At 38.2% G+C, this 20,387-nt stretch overlaps 1 long non-coding RNA gene across 3 annotated transcripts; it reads left to right on the top strand.

The window, feature by feature from the left end:
* The first annotated feature begins 14,890 nt into the window (after nucleotides 1–14,890).
* Nucleotides 14,891–19,616, top strand: LOC131313020 (uncharacterized). 3 transcript variants are annotated; one of them, XR_009196050.1, is made up of 5 exons: nucleotides 14,891–15,481; nucleotides 16,183–16,250; nucleotides 17,234–17,274; nucleotides 17,393–17,448; nucleotides 19,402–19,616. It is a non-coding gene; the product is annotated as an uncharacterized LOC131313020 (long non-coding RNA). The 3 variants fall into 3 exon arrangements; XR_009196048.1 differs by lacking the exon at nucleotides 17,234–17,274; XR_009196049.1 differs by lacking the exons at nucleotides 16,183–16,250; nucleotides 17,234–17,274.
* Nucleotides 19,617–20,387: the final 771 nt, after the last annotated feature.

Here is a 20,387-nt window from a genome sequence, read left to right on the forward strand (position 1 = left end):
TATTGTTCATCCATGCTATTTTTCAATCACATCCTGCAAAATGTTACAGTTTTGAATCCCGATTAACTGTTCCCCCGCCCTAATTGGCTAGAAATTGTTTAAATAAAAGAAGAATCGCAAATATTTTCACAAAATGCCTAAGTAGAGACCGATCTCCGGATTGGGTGAAAAGGGTAACTTAAAACCCTTCCCCTCTCGTAACCTGGCTCCCGAACCCAGATATGGTTATGACGGACTGGTTCTTTCATTCTTTCAAATCAAACAGCGCGGCAGGTGCTTCAAAATACGGTTCCTTGGGTGTCGGACCTTCAAACCCGAGTGGCAACTCTGTATTTTTTAGTGCTTGTCATCCGTGCTCGCGCTCCCTCGATTCCAAGCCCTTGCATTTTTGGAATTCGAAAATTCCAAAGGGCATGCTGCCCACACAGTGCTTACACTCTACCTGAGTATCAAGCCAAGATGAGGGAGGTTAGAGCAGTTTTAATGGAAGCACACAATTTGTTGATAAATGAACCACCTAAAAATTGGGCAAAGTGTTTTTATAGTCCAGTGGCCAAGACTAATAGGATGGTTAACAACCTCAGTGAGTCCTTCAATAATGCAATCAAAAAGGTGAGAGACCAACCTATTCTCACCATGATGGAAAGTCTTAGGAAGCATGTTATGCAGAGGTATGTTGAGAGGACCAAACTCTGTAGCACTTTTAAGACCAACATCTGCCCTAACATAGTCAAGAAATTGAAGATTGAAAAGGTTAATGCAATGGAATTCTCTGTCATGTATTATGCACCACATAAGTTTGAAGTTTGCTCACCTTACAAGTCTTTTATTGTAGACATTGAGTTGAAAACATGCAGTTGTAGAAAATGGGATGTGACTGGGATACCATGTAGGCATGCCTGTGCAACAATGATCAAGAACAGAAGAAAGCCTGAGGATTTCATTTCCCCATACTTCCTCACTAAAACATTTAGGAAATCTTATGCCTACCTCATTAACCCCATCCCAGATAAATCCATGTGCGTGAGAACAAAATTTGAAGACATTATACCTCAACCTTATAGAAGGAAATCTAGCAGACCAAAGTGTATTGTAGGTTGTGACAAGAGAAACATCACATTGCCCATTGATTCCAACTGGTAGAAAAGATGTGTCAAGTGGAGTGACAAGAGGTAGAGGTACTGGAAGAGGAGTGCCTAGAGGGAGACGACTGTCAAGAGGTAGAGGAGTGGCAAGAGGGGTTCCAATTGGTGGTGGTAGAGGAGTAACTACTGAAAGGGTAGTTACTAGATCATGGGCATCTCAAAGGGGTGTTACTCTAGGGAGAAGGGTAGGTAGAGGAGTGGCTGCAAGGGGAGGAGTGTCAAGAGGGAAAGAACTTGTTGTGGTTACAAGGGGAGGAGTGTCAAGAGGGAAAGCAGTTGTTGTGGCTGCAAAGGGAGGATTGTCAAGAGGAAAAGGAGTGGCTGTTAAAACAGGCGGTGATAGGGCTATTCAAATAGGTGGTGATAGGGCTATTAAAACAGGTAGTGATAGGGCTTTTTAAATTGGTGTTGCAAGGAGTGATCAAACATGTGCAAGTGGAGTTGCAAGGGCTGTTCAAATTGGTGCTCAAGCTAGTTTTCCAACGTTGGTCAGGAATGGAAAAAAAAGTGATATTTAGGAGTGCAGTAGGTGGTGGATATCAACGAGACTAGAAGATAGCAAGAATTGGAGATGGTGTTTTTTCATCACAAGTCTACAATGGAACAACTAAAGGATTAACCCAGTAGATAATGTTAGGGTTAATGAAATTGTCCACTATTTTGTTTTTTGGATGTGGATAGTTTGAACATGTTGTAATGGATAATGATTAATTACTTGACTTGAACAACTAGGAATGGTAAATGCTCTGTGGCCTTGGCCTTATTTTGGGTTTGTAAATGACCTTATGTACTGGCCTTAGTTGTAATGGATAACGTATGTTTAATGACTATGTGATTAGTATTGGGGTTTGGTTGTTGTTCTGCTATTCCAGGTTTTTCGTTGTTTATTATTCTATTGCTGTATGGGTTTAGCAACAAGTATTGTTGTTTGGTGCTACTGTAAATGGCCTGTTGTAAATGGCTAGGTTTTGGCTAAATACATTGCTCAGGTTGAGTAACAACCCCAGGTTTTAACTAAGAGGAGGAGTGCCCAAATTTTGTGTAAAATGGCCAGGTTTTCTACTCAATTGGAAATGCCAATTTTTGACTGAACAAAATAGCATTGGAATCAAAATAAGGCATTACCATTCTCATTTCCATCACCATTCCAACAAGTACCATGAATTAAGTACAAAAAACAACACTTTTTTGTTCAACACAAACTAAAGACATGCATAAAATTAAATACATATTTTAAGGTAAAACCAACATTTTCTTCTTCAACCATCCTTTGCCACCAAAGTAAACAATCCCTAGGCCAACTAAAATCACCACCAGTGCAGTCAACCATTTCACATTCAAATTGGCCAACTCAATGTTCTCTTTCATTGTTTTGTTGTTACCTCTCAAACTCACATTCTTTGCTTCAACCTTTTCCATCTTCACCCTCAATTCCACATTTTGAACTTCAAACTCTTCCAGCTTCACCCTCAATTCCACATTCTGTGTTTCAACCTCCTCGATCTCCAATGCATTCAAATCTTCTTTGTTCTTCCACTCTTCCATCTTCATTGTAATCCCATCTTTCATCTCCTTAATTTTTCTGTTCATACAGTTGATCTTCATTACAAATCATTCCTCCCTCTTCTGCAACTATTCCATCTTTTGTCCAAACTCATTTTCCCTCTCCTTCAACACTCGGATTTCTCCCTTCAAATCTATTTCTGTCTTCTTCAAATGCAGAATTTGTCTACGCAGGTCTTCAATATCTTTTAGCAAATCCATGTTCTTCTTCACTTTCCAGTTACCAAAATCCTTCCCCCCCTCACATGTGGGAGGGTCAACCCAATCAAAGTACTTGCAAGCATTGTCACTCTAACAAACCAATATCGAAAAAATAACCACTTTAATAAATAGAATAAATGGTATTAAAATAGGATTATAAATTCAAAAAAATAGAAAATAGGATAAAATATCATAAACGAGTACCTTGTAGTTTACACATCCTAAGAATCTCCTACCAACATTTAGGTTAGTTAGGGCTGTTCGAAGTGGAGCCTTTATTCCATACCCACGCTGAACATTGAAGTGTTCTAGTGTGTTCATAGTAGAGGAAGACATTGCAGAATTTGTAAACATTGCAGTCAGTGGAGTGGGAGGTGGTTTACTGGGAGAGAGGTTGTGTGCTGTGAAATTAGGTCTGAGAGATGAGAGGGAGCTTATAGGTTGGAGGGTTTTTGAGGGAAATAGGAAGGGTTTAGGGTTTGTTGTGCAGAAATTAAGTCTGTGAGATAAGAGGGAGATTATAGGGTGGAGGGGAAAATGGGGGAAATGAGGAAGAGGGTTAGGGTTTCACGTTTTTTTGGGGGGAAAAGTAGGAATACTGAAGGAGAAATGGAAGGGAAAAGGGTCAAAGGAGTTGGGACCTATCGGGGGCAATATTGGAAGCTTAAGCCATTTTTTTGTTCAAAAAGTAGCGGTTCTAAACAGAATGCTAACGGAAGGGGTCTACGGGTAAAGTAAATGTTAATGAGGGGGTCTGGCCGTAGCGAAATTCAAGGGAGGGGGTGACCGTGAAAAACGGATAAAGTTGGAGGGGTGTATAGGTAAATCACCCTAACTTTAAAGAGTTTAAGGTAGATATGCAGAAATCTAATACCATTAATGCCATAATTAGTGGGAGGTAAGCAAGACAATGATAAAAAGTGCTAACTCTCTGCGGTAAATGTAGTGTCAGCATATAGTCATTGTTACCTTTCAACAAAGTAAAAACCAGTAAAGACGTGGTAAGTGCTGTGAACAAGAGTTAGCTCATGGTAAAACTAATCAGTTTTTCTGGTATGTGTACCCTTTATTTATGGTAAGTAATATATTAATGACGGGTAGGTATACATTTATATATCACCATTAATTAATGCCTTAAACGGTATGATACCTACCATATTAAATTTACTTAGGATCTACTTCTATTATTTTTATGGTAAATTAAATAATAGAGTATTAGCTTTATATTTATTGAAAATAAAAGATTAAATGAATGAAACATTTCAATTTAGTGGTTCATTAGTGGTTACTCCTACATTTGCCAAGTAGTCAATGTTAACCACCGAGACTATTACCCCTTCATTTTCCAAGTAATCAATATTAACTGCCAAGTAATCAATTTTGAAAATTGCTAATTGTGTCATTTAAAGGATTAAAATAGATAAATCACTAGTTAAATAATTAAACAAATTAATCAGTTCATTCTAGCCAATTGTATTATTCTTCACTAATTATTATCAATCAACATCTTTATTGACTGCCACGTACATCTGCTCAATATGATCTTAATCAATTAAAATCATTCGATCAATTGGTTGAACTTATAATCAGATCAATTAATTCCAAATGAATCAATTCTCGTTGACTGATCACCATCAAGTGTATTAGCACAACACTATTAGTTGTTAGATTTGCAAATTAGGAGTATGTCATATGGATCAATGTAAACTATATTAGTTGAATTGAATAGTCTAAATTCATTAAATATTAAATACTATCAGTTATTCAAATGAGAATCCTACTAAATCATTCAATATTTATTAAACAAAAAAATATTTATCGTCGAGTTTTATTGTAACAATCAACTTATGTAACGCCCCGAATTTTGGGTACGTTAAATAAGACATTTTATTATAAAAACGAAGTGAGTCTGGCTCATTATTACATCATAAACCTTACAAAAGTACTTTTATTCAAATAACGGAGGGAACTAGGTTTCCTATCTACTGCTCCGCTTCTTCCTCCATCCTGGCTAGCTCCGAAGGCCTCCAAAGTGTACATCTCACCTTGTTCATCTATGAAGTCTGACACATTATACCGGCGTCACCACCAATATAATATGTCAGGGTCACCAAAAGGTAACACCGTGAGCTACAATGCTCAATAGGAAATCCTTACCCACCAACCTTACAACAGTAAATCATTTACAACAACACTAGCAATCACACATCCACATTCGTTAATCATCTATCATTGGTGTTCAAGATTTCCGTGTTTCTCCTACGTGACTCATCGTAGACTGTCAACATTTTCACATACAAATCAACCTTTCAAAATCATTTGTTTAACTCACCCAACCTCGGTTCCGCCGCGCCGGGTTCCCGAGTATCCTCACAATGGTTCCGCCGCGCCGGGTTTCCATTGGCACACAATTGCATTGGCTCCGTACCGCGGATAACCAAGCCATTCCTCAACATAGTTCCGCCACTCCGGGTTCCCGTGGGAACGCACACAACCTCACAATGGTTCCGCTATTCTGGATTCCCATTGGAACACACACACATCTCACATAATGCCACCAAAACCGGTCATTATGTCATTTCAAAAACATTCCTGTCCTCGGAATACATTTCCTTTCATTAACCACACCCTAGGTGCCATGTTTCTACTTTCTCGGTTCTCGTGTCTCGTTTACATGCAAAGACTCCGCGGTAAGACAAAGTAAGCATGAATCATTCATTGTAATCTAACAAGATCATCCAACTCCAAACTACTTAGCATGCTTGAAACACCATGAGCGAACATAAATCATGCATTTCTAACATTTTCAACAAAAGATAACCTTATCTACTTTAAAAAGAATGATCAAAGTTTACTTCTTAATGACGTTCTATTCTCCAACATACGATTTTACACAATACATAGAGTTAGTAGGCTAGGGATTCTACCTTACTTCTTGGCGGTAGGTCGGTTTTCGTCGGTTTTGCAATTCGGCGGCGTAACGACTCCGGATTGCTTCGAAAGGAAAAGAGATGATCTTTTCTCTTCCTAGAAATAACTTACCAACTAAACTAAGCTACTTTAGAGATCTAGAGGTGGTTTTGGAAGTGGTTTGGTGGTTTCTCTCAAGAACTCTCAAGAAACTCAAGAAAACAAGAACTTTAGAACTAAGAACACTTAGAATTTCTAGAGAGAAGGAAGAGCAAAGCTTGAAGGTGTGAGTTTGAAGCTTGGAATGGCTTCTATTTATAGGCCAAGACTCATCTCTCTCTATATATATATATATCTCACTTTTCTTTCACTTGTCATGGTTGATTGATAGGTTGATGAGTGAAGTTAAGGCTTGCTTGCACACTAACCACCTAGTTTTAGGCTTCCATGGCTAGTTTTAGTCCTTTGGATTTGATCTTGGAAGATTTGTGTAAGAAAGGAGAGTTTGTACAAGATTTTGTGTAAAACAATTGATAATTGTACAAAGTAGGACAACGGAGGTTAGATTTGTCAAAGATTGGAAGGATGAAGAAGATCATGGTGGTTAAGGCATGGTACAACCCAAATCTTTCTTCTTTCTCTTCCTCTCTCTCTCTAGTACTAGTATACACACACACACACACACACACACACACACACACACATATATATATATATATATATTACAATGTACAAGAAAACAATAAACGATAGGTACTTTGGTACTTGAGTCAAGGAAACTTAAAGGCTAAGTTTTTCCTATTAAACTAGTTAATAAGTACATGTGTACTAAGTCAATATAAATATTCATACAAGTACATATATAATATATTCATAGGTACTTATGAGATCTAGGAAGATCATCTTCCCAATAAATTAATCCAATTGGGTACAAAACCCTAATATAAAATAATATAGGAGTACTTAGGAAATCTTAGGTATTTAAATCCAAGGTACATACATAATATAATATAGGTACAAACATTACATGGGGATTTAGAAAATGACTAGTTTATGAAAACCCTAGTACTAGTTGGAAAGACTAACTGTAACGACCCTGAATTTTGGTCAGTAAAAATTTCGTTAAATATTTGAATTTTATTTGAATTACTTATTTTCTCTTTGAGTGGCTATATGATTTCTTGATTTTCGTCGTAGTTAGATTTTGGTCTCGACTAGAAACCCTACTTGACCAATCGAATTAGATTCCAACCGACTACTTGGAAGAACCGAGCAACCAAACTCACCTAGTTACTAGATGAACCTTTTGAACCTTTGCCTTTACCCATTGGTCCATATGGTTACGGTAATTTTTGTCCATTGGACAATAAGCTTTTCATTTTAATATTTGACTAAAAGTACATGTAGTCTTTTCAAAATCTTATTTAAGTATAAAAGTATTTGTACTTCTATTATCCTTTGGTTATTAACCGCTAGAGAATTTATTGTCCATTGGGTAATAGCCCAAATCTTTCTAAATAAGTACAAAGATACTATTTTATATTCAAGAGTTGATTTCCCATGTACCTTATGCATTAAAATATTGTGGTGTATCTAAACCCTAGATTTTCCAAAGTACTTTATTAAATAAATAGTACTTGTACTTTATTATTATTCTAATGGAAAGAATCCTAGCATTTTTATTTAATTGGGGTACTTGGTACCATACTTATATTTAAATATAGGGCTTTTGTTACATGCTTTAAAAAGGACAACTTTGATTATTTTAATATAAAAGTTCTCTAGTTACTATTGTCCATTGGACAATAAAAGTTAGGAAATTTACTACCCAATGGGTAAAAAAAGGTTAGTCTTCCATCTAGTACAAGGATTGAATAATCTAGTCTTTTTCCTAATTGCCCATGTGATAAAGTACATGTTATTTTATTATAAAAGTACTTATTAGCCTTATTAGCCTTTAAGGCCTAAGATTCTCCTAAGTACTCTTTTATTATTTTATATTGGGGTTTTGTACCCAATTGGATTAATTTATTGGGGAGTTGATCTTCCTAAAATACATTTGTACATGTGTATCAATACCCTAGATTTGCTAGTGTACAATATCCATTAGTTTATTGGAGACATGTGACTAATTAGGATTGTTTATGGGTATTTGATTTTGGAAATCTTGTACTTTTGTACCTTTATTATTATATGTGCATATATATATATATATATATATAATGTACTTGGGAGAGAGAGAGAGAGAGAGGGAGAGAGAGAGGGTGAGCCGAGAGAGAGAGAGAGAGAGAGAGAGAGAGAGAGAGATTTTGTGGTACCTTCCATGATCTTTCTTCATCTTTCAAATCCATGGGTGAATCTTTTTCCTAGCCAAACTTAACTCCCCATTTGTACTTCTAGGATTGTTTAAAACCAAATCTTGTACCATTGTCTCTTTTCCTTCCAACAAATCTTTCATAAATCTCATCCTTGGTACAAACTAGCCATGCAAACCTAGGATTAGACTTTGACCTTCCATAAGTGCTTGACAAGTGTCAAAATTGTGAGCTATGGAGAGAGAGGGGGGGGGGGGGGGGGGGGGGGGGCGGCCTTGAGAGAGAGGAGAGGGCCAAGGTTTTGCCTATAAATAGAGCCATTTCCATGCCATTCAATTCACACCTTCACCTAGCAACTTCTCTCTCTAGAAAAATCTTGTTCTTTCTTTTGTTCTTCATGTTCTTGAGTTGTTCTTGAGTTCTTCAAGAAACTCATCCAAAGCCGCCACTAAACCGCCACTCGACCACCCTTCGATCCATAAAATAGAGTAGTGTTAGTCAGGTAGAAGTTTCGAGAGAAACCATTCTCTTTCGAAGCTCCCGAAGGCATACCGTAGGAAGTTACTCCGTCCCACAGCCGACTAACCTTCCGTAGCCGTAACTACCGCCTAGAAGAACGGTAAGGAAATCCTTACTTACTTCCTATTTACTTACCCAAGTATAAAGTAGGTTATCTTTATTTACTTACTTATCTCGAAGTATTTGTATTGTTGATATTTAAGATGGTTATGAGTATGTATATATGAGTTGCTTGTATTACTTGTGGTGTGATAAAGCATAAGTGATTTCACTCCAAAGACGTCCGTACATGTGGCGTTGTGCTTTGAATAAAGCATAAGTGATACACTCCAAAGGCGTCCGTACATGTGGCGTTATGCTATAAATGGTGATTGAACGTGATAAGTAATATAGAATTGGATGATCTTGTTAGAATGTTTCATGCTTATTTTTGTCCTACCACAGAGTCTTTGTATGTAACGAGACACGAGAATCGAGAAAGTAGAAACATGACACCTAGGGTGTGATTAACGAAAGGAAAATGTTTTCCGAGGAAGGAAATATTTTGAAAGAGGAAGGAAATATTTTGAAACTACATAATGACCAGTTTTGTGGGGCATTATGTGTGTGTGTTGTGTGCCAATGGGAACCCGGGACGGCGGAACCATTGTGAGGATACTCGGGAGACCGGAACGGCGGAACCGAGGTTGGGTGTGTGCTTGGTTATCCGCGATACGGAGCCAATGTAATGTGTGCCAATGGGAACCCGGGACGGCGGAACCATTGTGAGGATACTCGGGAGACCGGAACGGCGGAACCGAGGTTGGGTGAGTTAAACGAACGATTTTTGAAATGTTTTGAAAACCGCAATGTGGCCGGACGTGGTAGCCCATTGTGTGGTGTGTGTTGAAAATCCCAATGAGAACTCGAAGCGGCGGAATCATTGTAGGGATACTCGGGAACCCGGAGCGGCGGAACCGAGGTTTTTGAATTCTGTGCGTTCCCATGGGAACCCGGAGCGACAGAACCATGGTGAGGTATAGCTTGGTTATCCGCGGTACGGAGCCAATGCAAATGTTTTTGTGTGCCAATGGGAACCCGGGACGGCAGAACCATTGTGAGGATACTCGGGAGACCAGAACGGCGGAACCGAGGTTGGGTGTGTGTGTGCCAATGGGAACCCGGGACGGCGGAACCATTGTGAGGATACTCGGGAGACCGGAACGGCGGAACCGAGGTTGGGTGTGTAGCTTGGTTATCCGCGGTACGGAGCCAATGCAAATTTTTGTGTGTTAAACAAATGATTTTTGGAAATATTGATTTGTAAATGATAATGATGACACGGTCTACGACGAGTCGCGTAGGAGATACACAGAAAATCTTGGACACCAACGATAGTTGATTAACGAATGTGGATGTGTCATTGATTAGCTGCGTATATATGTATCATGTGGAAATCGATGTGTTATTATTTCCTGTTGTTTGTAAGTTATGGGTTAGCGGGTATGAGATTTTCTTGCTGAGCTGTTGTAGCTCACGGTGTTACCTTTTGGTGACCCTGACATATTATATGGGTGGCGACGCCGGTATAATGTGTCAGACCTTGTAGATTATCAAGATGAACAGTACACTGTGGAGGCTTTTGGAGCTGAGGAGCTGGCTAGGATGGAGGAGCAGGTGGAGCTGTAGTTAGGAACCTTAGTTCCCTTCCCTTGTGTAATAAAAGTACTCTTATGAGAGTTTTGTTGTAATAAGAGCCAGACTCTATTTTGAGGTTTTCAATGAATTTGTCTTTTTAACGTACCCAAAATTCGGGGCGTTACACTAACCTTATTACCCAATGGATAATAAAATCCCTAGTATTTATTGTCCAATGGACAAAAGTACAAAAGTAATAAGGAAGCTTTTATACTAAAATAATCAAAATGTCCTTTTAAACAATTATAAAATTCTATTTTTTATAAATATTAGTACTTGAACAAATCCATCAAGGAACACTTTTAATATAAGGAATGGGGTTTCTATTATCCAATGGATAAAAGTTCTCCTAACTTTTATTGTCTAATGGATAAAGAAGAAAACCAAAATAATAAAAGAAAATAATTAATAAATTTTCAAGTCTAGGGTTTAAAAGGTTCAAAGATGGGCAAAAAGGTCCATCTATAGTTAGGGAAATGTAAGTAGGTGACTTCCTAGTTTGGTTTCTCCAACAAGTTGGTTAGAAGCTAACTAGACTTGCTAAGTAGGGCTTAAAAGTCAAGAAACGATCTATGAAGGGCTAAAGTGTAATTACGACAAATTATGGGAATTTAAAAGGAAATATTAAAAGCAATCTAAGTAATTAAAAGAAAAATTCAAATATTTAACGAAATTTTTATTGACTGAAAATCAGGGCCGTTACAACTTATAGCGTTAGTTTATGGAATATGTTAACTAAGTTTGTAAGTTATCAAAATATTAAATGAATACCTTGTTTTCTCAATAATATTTAAAAGCAAGTTAATTAAATATATTTATAATAGATGGTTATTTAAAAGAAAGTTAATTAAATATATTTAGGGTTAAATACCGAGACACCTCTCAAAGTTTACCTCTTTGTCTCGCTCACCCCCTTTTAGAATTTTGCCCTACGGAAAGACCCCCTTATTAAAGTTTTTTCGTCTCGCATACCCCTTCCGTTAGGGTTCACACACCCCCCACCCCCCCCAAATCACCATCAGCCACCACAACCACCCCGTTCCGCCATCCATCCATCCACCTGCCACCACCAAATGCGCCATCACCATCTCTTCTAACTCCCATTTCAGTCTTTTCACTCATCCTCACTCTTTCACGTTGGCCTCTTACAATTCAAGGTTTTGGGGTTGGGGAATCCGAAATCCCCCCTTTTTCTCTGTAATTGGTGTACGGCAACAGAGGTGGTGGTTCACTGGTAACGGCAGCAACGGCATACTGTTACAGAGGTAAGGGTTTCAAATTTCTTTGCTTTGGATTAGGGGATTTAAGTTAGGGCTTTAATTTCGAATTTAGGGATTTCTAACATTGGTGTTCTGAAATTCGAAATTGGAGGGTTTTAGGGGTTTGAATTCAGGTTTGTGGTTGTTGAGTTGGTGTAGCGATGATGTACGACAGTAGAGGTGGTGGTTCACTAATAACGGCGACAACAGCGGCGTACTGTTACAAAGGTTAGGGTTTCAAATTTCTTTGCTTTAGATTAGGGGATTCAAGTTAAGGCTTTAATTTTGAATTTAGGAATTTTTGACATTGGTGGGTGTTCTAAAATGTAGAGACTCGTAATTTACGAAAATGGTTTAAAGGTTTAAAAAAATGCTATAGTATTGGATAAATGAGGAAAATTGTGAGTTTATTTAATTTGGGGCCCAAATAATAGGATTGTTATTTGAGGGAGTGTGAGTGTAATTGGCTTGAATGCTAGTATATAAGGGGTTTGTATGTGTTGTAGGAGAGAACAAAATCCCACACCCATCTCTCTCTCTAACTCTCGGCTCCCTCTCTCTCTCTCTCTCTCTCTCTCTCTCTCAAAACCCATGATAATCAACCTCCGTTCCACCCTCTAGACTTGATTTCAAGCTTGTGGTGCATTGGATATAGTTCGGAAAGGAGTATTCATGGAAGATTTCGAATTCAAAAGCTAGGGCTCGCTTGTTTGGGTTGGATATTCGTGTATACGCTTCGAGGTAGGGATTTCTTACTCACTTTATGTGTTTATAAGTTGATTTCATGCTTTAATCGAGCATTGATCGTCCTCCTTCGTTCATTTGAAAAGTTGTCAAAATTTGCAGAAATCACCCAAAATCGCCTAGGGATCGATCCCTAAGCAAGAGGGATCGATTCCTCATTCAAAATCTGGATTTTTCCCTTGGGGGATCGATCCCCATGAGAGGAGGGATCGATCCCTCCCCTCTCTGAAAATGCTGCTCGTTTTCTGGGTTTCAGCCCAACTTCAAACGGCCATAACTTCTTCGTCTGATGTCCGTTTCATGCAAATTTTATATCAATTCGAAGGTCTTGAAGTAAGCTTTCATTTGCCACCAAAATCACCTTAAAAATCTTAGTACACAGAAAGTTATGACCATTTGAGTAGAGGTGTGTCAGTCTATCGATGTCTGTGGCTATTCCTAAGGTTGTTCTCGTTCCGTGTTATGATTCCCTATATAATTAGAACATGTTTAAATCACTATTGAGCATGATTGCTTATGTCCTAATGACTCGTTATTTTTTTTGTTTTTTGTTTTTAATCAGCTAATGACTCGTTGTTCGACCTTGTTTCTTGGCACTCATTAGAGCGTAATATCAGCGATGTTGGTTAGGAAATGTATCGTAAGGTTAATAGGAGTACCGTGGGCTATAAGGGGTAAAGTGATGAGTGTTTATGAGTAGACATGAGCTTGTCTAATGATCCGATGGGTAGTATTATGACTTGTATCATTGTGCTTCGTCTTGTTGAGCTCCCTAGGTTCCTTTGGCACTCGTTCTATAAGATTCTCGTTTAGAACCTAGTGGGTGGTATGTCGTGGAGTTATTGTGGGTTTGGTACGTGACGTAAGGCGTCGTAATAGACTTAGAGGAATAACGTGGGTTTAAGATATTTATCAATGTACAATGGGGCATGCTTATGAGTTTGTAATACATTGTTGATGATGTATGAATGAATGTGAACATGGAATTTAATGTCAGCTTATATTCAGATTGATAATGCATGTGTGTTTCTATAAGTTGTGAATTTTTGAATTGAGGGTCATTCAACACAAGGTGTAGTAATGCAGAGACTCTAGAGGGCTTGCAATGCAAGGTGTGGTAATACGGAAACCTAGGTGGAGAGAATTCACTGTGACGCAAGGGGTGGTAACACAGTTGAATGTCTTGAATGATAAAGAGAATTATGATTGACTTTGGGAGTTTGTGTTGTTGTTTGGACTATTTGTTGCTTGAGATTGTGACTGTTGAAAAATGGAATGAACGATTGATTTTGATGAGGTTTTATTAAAGAAAGAATTGTGAATTTTTTTTGAAAAGAGGATTTTTATCAAAAATTCTCCGGTATTCTTGAGCGAATCAACGGATTTGGCATTTGGGCACAAATCAATAGACTCCGGCATTCAAGCTCGAATCAACGGAGTTTGACTTGTAACAATCTTAAGTTTTTCTCAAAATTATTTTAGAAATCGAAAAGGAAAGTTTTATGAAATGAGGCTCTATGGTGAATGATATGGAATGAGAAAGTTGATTGTGGCATCCATTAGAAATGTTATTAGATGGTTGAATAGTTGTTGTAAATTTGTTAGATTGATATGAGTTTAAGCGCCACATCTTGTTGACGTGTGAATGGTTAGGGTTATCTATAAGATGTCCGGAATCCCGCAAACCTAAGTTCGTCAGTTCTTTTGGTGACCCTTTTTGTATCTCTTGTTCGCTTGTTGAGTCTCATTCACGTTTGGTGCATATTTCATCGCATTTTCATATAACTTGAGTATAGATTTTTCTACTGGGCTAGTGCAGCTCAATCTATCATTTTCAGGTATAAAGCAAGAAAGTTGGCATGGCGTGCATCTCATGCTTGTTGATCACATGTTCCGAAGGTATAAAAGAGGCAAATTTATGCATTGTCTTGAAAGAAGTATTTGAAAGAATAATTATTGTAAATTGTATTACTATTTTGTTATTTTGATAACTTGGGGCTTCGAGCTGAAATTGTAACATTTGAATTTAACTTTGAGAAAGGGGAAAGATATGTCATTTGGGTATTATTGATACTTTAGTTTTATTTATTGAAAATAATTATTATTTATGTTGAAAATCGACGGCGTGACATAAAATTTGAAGTTAAGGTTGGTGGTTTTATGGCGGTGACAGCGGTGGAGGCGGTGAAGTTAGTGTTGGAGGTGTAGCTAGTGGTGATGGAGGTTTTCTGGTGGCTGAACTCCTGGTGGCTATTGAGGTGGTGATTGGTGGTTTCTGGTGATCTGAGGTGGTTTTTGGTGGTGGTGTTTTGCAGTGATTGCAGTGGGAATGGTGGTGCTAATTGGTGGTGATGGAAGTAATTTGTAGTAGAGGTGAACCTGTACGTCTGGGTGAGACAAAAGGGCAAAATTGTCTTTTCATTCATTCCGTCCAACAAAGTTAGGTCCTCCAAATGAAAACTTTCATGAAGGGGTCTCTCCGTAGGCGAAATTCTAAGAGGGGGTGAGCGAGACAAAGAGGTAAAGTTCGAGGGGTTTCCAGGTATTTAACTCATATCACTACAAGAAAGTTGAGATCTCCCAACGGTTTTGTTAGCAACGGTTCAAAAAACCGTTGGCAGAAATTGGGTTTAGCAACGGTTTTTAGAGCGTTACAATAACCAGGTATGCAGAAACGGTTTTCAATGAACCGTTAGTATAGCCTCTCTCTATTGTCACGGTGTTTTATGGACCGTTACTATAGCCCAGCCCATTCTTTTTTCCCCCAAATTTTTTTCACTTCGGCGCGAAATATTCCGCTCCAAAATTTTCCCCAAAATTAAATAAGCCCTAAACGGTACCGTTCTCTCCCTCTAAACATTAATTGTAAACATCGATCTCCCTTCTCAATTCTCACAGTTCTCTCGTTCTCACCAAACAGCACATCACGCACCTATCGCAGACGATCGAAGACGAAGACAACTGGTGGGTTACGAGCTCCCTCCTTCCTAGCGTTGTAATCTCTCTCTGTACACATTGTAAACATCGATCTTCCAAACCCTTCTCGCAGTTCTCTCGTTCTCTCACCAAACACCACACCACGCACCTGTCAAAGACGATCGAAGACGAAGACGACTGGTGGGTTACGAGCTCCCTCCTTCCTAGCATTGTAATCTCTCTCTCTCTCTCTCTCTCTCTCTCTCTCTCTCTCTCTCTCTCTCTCTCTCTCTCTCTCTCTCTCTCTCTCTCTCTCTCTCTCTCTCTCTCTGTTCCAGATTTTTCATTGTTTGATTCAATCGGTTCTCGCACTTCGTATATCTCTCTGAAATTTGAACCCTAAATATGATTTTTTTGAGAAATAGCTCACACGATCGATTTTTTTTGAAATTTAAATATGATTTTTTATGATGTTTATGCAACCCTAAACTAGTTTTATGATTTTTTTGAGAAATAGCTCACACGATCGATTTTTTTTGAAATTTAAATATGATTTTTTATGATGTTTACGCAACCCTAAACTAGTTTTACGATTTTTTTGAGAAATAGCTCACATCGATTTTTTGTTCCAGTTTTGTTTTGTTTTTTTTGGGTGGGTTACGATTTTTTTACGATTTGAACCCTAAATACAATTTTTTTCTCTGAAATTTGAACCCTAAATACGATTTTTTTTGGAACTCTAAATACAATTTTTCAATCGGTTCTCTCACTTCATTGTTCCAGATTTTTTTGGAATTCATAGGCTCGCCGGAAAAATATCTCACTTCCCGGCCCCAATTATTCCTTGCTTGCTTCTTCACTTTCCCCTTCCCATTTTTGGATTTCTCTTTCTTTATTTCTTTTTTCTTTATTCCGGTACAACTGCACTGCAAGGGAAGAAGAATCGGGCTAAGCTAAAAAAAAAAAACCAAGCTTCCTTTGTTGCACCTACACCTCTTCTGGTGATTATCTCTTCTACATGTTTATTGTTTAGATTTTGGCAAGCTGTTAGTTTTGGTACTCCATAATATTGTGGTAGAATTGAACTCTAATAACACCATGGGGAGTGTGTTGTTATTTACTCCCTCGCTCTTTGGTCTGATTCAATTCTTTGTCCGAGAGGATTGTATGTCCCTTCACTGTTACTTGGGTCAAAGTAACAAACAGGGCCATAGAGTTGTAGTTTCCAGCTTCAAAGCTTCTCTCCTGATTTTGCAGATGACAGAATAGCTTTGAAATAACTTATAATGAGAACAGGAATATCTTCGAGCAATATGGTTTTCCATATCTATATGTTTCATGTTTACATATCTGTTCTCTTTCAACTTTTATTGCTTTTCTTTGGTTTGTGTGTACACGTGGTTTCATCATTTGAGTTTCTTGCACTCTATTCCTTTTTCTTAGGAACTAAAACAACATAAAAGAGGAGATTCAGTGACAGAACAATAAAGATTTGCTTATCATAGCATAATATGTACAGGCTGCTATTTTTCTTGATGATACTGAGTACATTTCATGATTGATACTAGCATAGAAACGAAGATTAAAATGCCACCAGGCTATATTTGATGTTGTCTCTTTGGATATTAATAAACAACAGTAGAACCTTTGATAAAGTCAAACCCGATGACAGAATTTGAAGCAAAGTGTTTGCCAAGAAAGGTATCGCTATTAGTTAGAAGCCAATTGTAAATGACCAGCAATGCACAAACGAGATTCACAGATCTAGAAAGGGCCGTTTCCCTTTTGTTTATCTGATACTCCTGTTGGAAGCTTCAAATTCTCACATCAACACACGATTGCTGTGATGGATTTTTTTTGTGGTTCATAATCGTGTACCTAATTTACGCTGTTTGTATCATTGTGGTTTTGATGAATGCTCAAACTTTCCTTTTATGTTTTGAATTTTATTTGATATGGATGGCTGCATTTTTTTTTAATTTAGGGTCAAAGCAAACTGTGATCTTCGGTGCTTCAACGCAGTAGGTAGCAAATTCATGCATGTGTATTGTGATTGGGTTGTGTGGCTCAGAATTATGTATAAGCAAACTGTCTTGTATGTTTTTAGCCGCAACTAAGTACTTTGGCATTTCAATTCTTGCAGTTCGTAGTTGGCTATTGGATACATAGCATCAGAATCTTTTCAAGAATCTTTTCGAGGTATCTTGCACCGATGATTTCAACTATGCATTTAGCTGGCTTATTTTCGATGATTTTATTTCATCTCTCAGTTTCTACTTGTATGTGTAGATGCACGTGTTCATATGATATATCCGTGTATCTTGGATTTGAGCAATTAAAACTAGTTTGGGTGTCTAAAAACCTTTTTGTTCCTCCCTTTTTTTTCTTTTTGAACTTATTTTGTTTTCAAATCTGTGTGTGATCTGATTGATATAGTGGCTTTTTGATTTTCCTTTATTATATCAGCTTCATCTAATGCATGTGAGACTATAGGATTTCAGTGGTTTGGGTATCCAAAAAATAGTTTTTTTTTTCCTCTGTTATTGCATCTCTTTGATTTCACTAGGTCAATTGGAAGCATAGCTATTAGGGGTAGTATGTTCATGTAGACTATTGGGGGTTGGTTATGTCATTATGCTCAAATTAGTGTTCCTGAATTATAATGTTGCCCTTTTGGAAAGAGCACGACACAGATTAATCACCCAACATGTGTATAGTAGTGGTACTGGCTTCTTTTTAACTAAATTGGGCTGAAACAATTGGGTTCTGCCCAGTTCAAAGGCTGCCCAAGTTCTGCTGCATGTGTGTAGTGGCTGTTTTGCTGGTACTGCTATTTTGTTACTGTTTTGCTGCTAGTCTGCTGCTGTTTTACTGCTGCTTTTGTTACGGCGGCTTCTCGCTGTGAGATGATCAAGCAAGTGTGCTAGATGATGACAAAAGTAGGCATTAACCCCCTTAGAAACCACAGTACAACTGGAAAAATTGGTGCTCTGATCAACATGGGATGTTTATACCAGCCAAATCATCCATGTTGAAGCTTTATATGTTGTACCCAACCAAAGAAACCTGGGCATCACTAGAACCCAATCAACACAAAACACATTGTCCAAGAGAGACTAGGGACAAGCCCCCTAGAAAGCATTAAACGTTCCAAGGGACCACCCCCAAGGATAGGCAAATGGACGTTAATCAAACAATTACATTAAGCTAGGTCCACCACAAACAACCAGGCCACAAATCCAGCCATAGCAGCTGCACTGACTATCCAAATTCTAATGAATACCCAATGCAGTACCAGCAAAATTCAAAACACAATCAGACATGATCCAGCAAGCATACAAGGCCATATGTTTCGGATACGCGAGGGATACTCCGGGGATGCGACAAGATACATTTAGGATACGGTGGGGTTAAAATAAAATATACACTTGTATCCTCGACGTATCCGTATCCTATATTTTTAGGCTTTGCGTATCGCCGTATCCATATCGTGTCGTATCCATATCCCGTATTCGTATCCATATCCCGTATTCGTATCCGTGCTTCATGTGATAGTAAGACACTCATGCTATGAAGTTACCAAGTCAGCCAACATGGAGTAAGATAACTACCTGAATACTTAGAAGTAATAGGAGCCCAAGAAGTGGAAAACTTGAAAAGTAGGATCTCCTTCCCCCTCCCTCCACTAAGGTAACTTTGAGCGTGGTGGGAGCTAGGCACACTACCATGAGACTTGACTTTCCTTCCAGCAAACACCCCACAATCATGGACTGACGGATGCTAGTCCTCCAAGGTATCCTGTAATGCTAGATTCTTTTGCTGTTTTGGATGTTGCTGCCAGCAATAGCTGTACCTCATTTTCATTTCCATCAACATCCTAGACCCATTAACTTGTTTACAATTCAGACTTTTTGTTTAATCTTGCCTGAAATTGACTGCACTCATCTGTTTCTCTTTGGTTGCACGTACCATTTCTTCCGTTTTATGCTCGTTGTTGGATCTAACTCCTATGATATTTCAAGTTTCCTTGTTTGGCATGTTTGTTTACTTACGATTCCTATGAGAGACTTTAGTGTACATTCACTTGAAATCTGCAATTTGTTGAAGGTTAAAAATTAAATTTAATCTGTTCCATTGTCATTTTTATTACAGGTGATAGAACTATCTAGAAGCATTTCGTGTTGGATATATATTTTCATGGAGGTTTTGTAAGGATGACAACCTATGTGATTTTTGTTGGACAAGTTTAGGCAATGATTTTTGTGGATTGTTTTGATATGTGTTATAGGAGATTTGCTAAAGTACAAACAATGTTGATGGATTTTTGTTTGAACAAGTTTATGTAATGGAGTTTGAATTATGATATATATGATGGAACTCGGAACGGTGGAACCATTGTGAAGATACTCGGGAGACCGGAACGGCGGAACCGAGGTTGGGTGTGTGGCATGGTTATCCGCAGAGAGGAGCCAATGCAAAGTGTGCCAATGGGAACCCGGTGCGGCAGAACCATTGTGAGGATACTCGGGAGACCGGAATGGCGGAACCGAGGTTGGGTGTGTTAAAACGATTTTTGAAATGATGATATGGTGTATGAAAAATGGAAAATGGTGACACAGTTTACGACGAGTCGCGCAGGAGAAACCCAGAGAATCTTGGACGCCAACGCTAGTTGAATAATGAATGCAGATGTGTCATTGTTAATTGTCGTGTTAGGTATGCATGTTCTATGTGGAAATCGTTAGTATTTATGATCTAATGTTCATAAGATAAGAGTTAGTGGGTATGGGTTATTCTATTGAGCGTTGTAGCTTATGGTGTTACCTCTTGGTGACCCTGACATATTATATTGGTGGTGACGCCGGTATAATGTGTCAGACCTCATAGATGAATAGGGTGAGCTGTATACATGATAGTTTGGTTTTTAAATGGAAAGAATCTTGCCTTTAAAATTTGTGTTATGTTAGCTTGGAGCAGGATCTCATACAACTATGACGAGTATGTGTATATAGAATTTGGCATGAAGTGGTGCTTTGCACAAAAAAAAAAAAAAAAAAGACTATGGCAACGGTTGTGCCTAACATATAGCAATGGTTCATTACGTAATTTTGAAAAAAAAAAAGAAAGACTGTGGCAAC

This window comes from Rhododendron vialii, chromosome 13a, assembly GCF_030253575.1.
Source record: "Rhododendron vialii isolate Sample 1 chromosome 13a, ASM3025357v1".
In the NCBI taxonomy this organism is placed as follows: domain Eukaryota; kingdom Viridiplantae; phylum Streptophyta; class Magnoliopsida; order Ericales; family Ericaceae; genus Rhododendron; species Rhododendron vialii.